Source organism: Magnolia sinica, chromosome 7, assembly GCF_029962835.1.
Source record: "Magnolia sinica isolate HGM2019 chromosome 7, MsV1, whole genome shotgun sequence".
Classification (NCBI taxonomy): Eukaryota; Viridiplantae; Streptophyta; class Magnoliopsida; order Magnoliales; family Magnoliaceae; genus Magnolia; species Magnolia sinica.
This window is the reverse complement of record NC_080579.1, coordinates 29327007-29330309: the sequence shown is the minus strand read 5'-3', so window position 1 is coordinate 29330309 and position 3303 is coordinate 29327007. Positions and strand designations below refer to the sequence as shown.

Genomic DNA, 3303 nt, shown 5'->3' with positions numbered 1-3303 from the left:
TGGTGGGTCCCACTGATCTGGATAGATGGACGGAGTGGACAGAGTAAATACATCAAGGTGGGACCCACCTGCTGCTAAAACAGATGAACGGCTTGGATCAAAACACAACTCAAGGTGGGTATCCATGCTGGCAAAACAAATGGACAGCTTGTATAGGACACATACATCCGAGGTGAGTCCCACCGTCCCAATCCAGCGGAAGGTGTGGATGAAGTGAATACATCAAGGTGGGCCCTGCACGTTGTAGGTGAACGGACTGCATGAAACACATGCATCACGGTGACCCTCACAAAAGGTAAATTGCTGCTGGGCAGCAGCCCAACAGTCCAACAGATGGACGGAGCAAAAAAAATACATAAATCATGGTGGCCCACTAGCTGTACAACCTCCACATATGCACGGTGAATGAAACACATGCATTAAAGTGGGCCCAACCGTCCAGATGAATGGACGATGGATAGTACACCAGCGTCAGTGGGCCCACCGTCATTGATGGACGGTTTACATATAAAACGTATCTCATGGGGATCACAGAACTTGGTGACCTCAATTGCTGGTGGGACCCACGGAGCTTGCTGTGTCAAAGCAGCAGCTGCAGCTGTTGGCACATAGCCAAGTGGATGGACAGGATGTGACATATATGTCATATACGTCCCACACACGTGTGGCCTACACCATGGTGATAAAACACCTACATCACTGTGCGTCCCTCACATATGGACGGCGTGGATTCTGCACACGTGCATGATGGTGGTCCTTGTAGATGGAGGGCGTGGATGAAATATGAGTATCATGTGGACCACGTCCACAGAACTTGCTGTCGTAGTACAACATATTTGCGGCTGGGATCCACCATCCCTCCAACGGACAGCGTGGATACAGAATGCATACATTGATGTGGGCCCCACCTCTACAAGCGCAGCACGTGTGGAGTGGGTCCCACGGCTGCCAAAAACGGACGGATGGTATAGATATAACATATGCATCATGGTAGGGTCCACACACGAGGACAGTACGGCACTGCTAAACACATATATTATGGTGAGGCTCCACACACGTGGCCACACCTCATATGCATATATGTAAGTATATATATTATAATATATATTTATATTTTATTTTATTATCTTACTTTCCTGGGCAAAAGCAACATCCAACGTCCTTCCATGCCTAGACCGCTGGATGCACACATACATCGTGGCAGGGTCCACCATTCTCAAACGGTTGGACAGTAGGATACAAGGTGGGCCCCATGTGTACGGAATACATACAACAGATGTGAGTCTACTCGTGTGAACCCATAAGTTTTGAAGGAAGCTAATGTTTGAGTTTTACATCCACATATCCGGTGGGTCCTGTCCAATGGATGGACGGTGATGGATGATACACCCATCAAGGTGGGCCATTATTCATAGGGAAAGAGAGGGAGAAGGAAAGAGAGAATTAGAGAGATCGTGATGACGGAGGAGTCCCGCCACTATGGGCTCCTCTTTAATACAAAGCATACATCAAGGTGGGTCCCACTACATGTGAGCCCTTAAATCACAAAACTAAAATAGAATAAAATGACAAAGATGTAGATCCAAGATCACCCACCTCGAGATCTCTCCTTCCTTCTTCCGCCAATGCATGATAGAGTCCCAAATGGACAATTTCAATGGTTGAGATGGGCTTAGGATGGTGGGATCGGGTGGTAAAAAGGTGGGCCACACTACTCTCTCCCATGGAAACCATGGACGTGAGTTGCTCCCATGGAGCTTGGGAGAGATGAGAGAGAGAGAGAGAGATGATGGGAGAGAAGTGATGGGAGAGAGGGATGGTGAGTGATGGGAGTGTACTTGACATTTGATGTGATGGATTCTCTTGGGATTTGTAATGCGCGGCATTTTCCTCGAACTGAACGTAGGCTCACATCTCCTGGCTTGGATATCGTCTCGACGCGCAAGACACGGCATCGGAACCGCGGCGATGGCACGGTCGCAAGGATACAAGTCTTGGATTGAGTCGACTCGGGTTGACGGCATGTGACGCAGAGTCACGCACAAATACCGAATAAGGGTCGAAGGTTGCCGAAATTCAACCGGAAAAAATCGCGGAAGTCTACGGAACGGTACGGGTTGGGATACGAGTCTTACAGGTTATGGGATTGGTAAATCCTGTTGTTTGCCTTGTCTCCTGGGCATGGTTAGGTGATGGAATCACTTCCAAATCCTCACAACTCTCATCCATTGATGATTACATCCATGAGAAGTTTAGAGATTTGACAAATCTCTTCTTACCAATTGGATAAGATAGGACTCTAATTCTAGTTGTGTCCTTGAATCAAGCGAGGTAAGCATCCTGAGAACCTACAAGTGGATCCTTGGAAAACCTAGTTCCCACCTTTAATATCTTAAGCTTCTAATTTCATACATCACAATTACTCCCTTTATTTTCAGATTTAGATTTGAATCTTTTTCTAGTTTTACTTTTAGTTACTTTTAGAACACACACAAGATTAGTCCCTATGAATTCGACCTTGGTCTCACCGAGATTATTACTACATCGCAACCCTACACTTGAGGTTGTTGACAAGTATCCCATGATTGCGGGTTTTCAGCGAGTTTATCAAAATTATCCAACACATCATCGGCTTCTTTGTTCATGAATTCTCCATTACACATCATCTCCACAAATTGGTGCATGGATGAGGTCAATCCCTCGTAGAAAAATCTTTTTATACATCATGTTTCGTAGCCATGTTGTGGACATAAATTTATGAGATCCTTAAATCGCTCGCAATATTAGAAGAAGGTCTCATCTTTTTTTTGCACAAAATTCATGATTACTTTCTTTAAGGTGTTCGTTTTGTGATATAGGAAGAACTTTTTAAGGAACTCCCTTGTCATCTTAGCCCATATGCCAATGGACCGTGGTCTTAAGGAATGTAACCATAGCTTAGCCTTTTCTTTCAAAGATAAAGGAAATAATTTCAGTCTTACCGTGTCCTTAGACATGTTTGGGAAGTGTAATGTAGATATTATCTCATTAAACTCTTTCATATGTAAGTATGGACTTTCAGATTTCAGTTCATGAAACTTAGGAAGGAGTTGAATCACCCTTGGTTTAACGTCAACAGTTCCTACATTCAATGGAAATATCATGCAGGAAGGTGTACTCACCCCTACTGGTTGTAAATAATCTCGTAGAGTATAAGGCAGGGGTGCATTATGCACCTCGTTTTCATCTTGAACTTCCTCAACTGGAGGTTGAGGTTAAGGTTGATTTGCAGCCATCACTTCTACTGACTCAAAAGATCTCAAG

At 44.7% G+C, this 3303-nt stretch overlaps 1 non-coding gene across 1 annotated transcript; it reads left to right on the top strand.

The window, feature by feature from the left end:
* Positions 1-2733: 2733 nt before the first annotated feature.
* LOC131252309 (small nucleolar RNA R71) lies at positions 2734-2841 on the top strand. Its single transcript, XR_009174338.1, has one exon. It is a non-coding gene; the product is annotated as a small nucleolar RNA R71 (small nucleolar RNA).
* Positions 2842-3303: the final 462 nt, after the last annotated feature.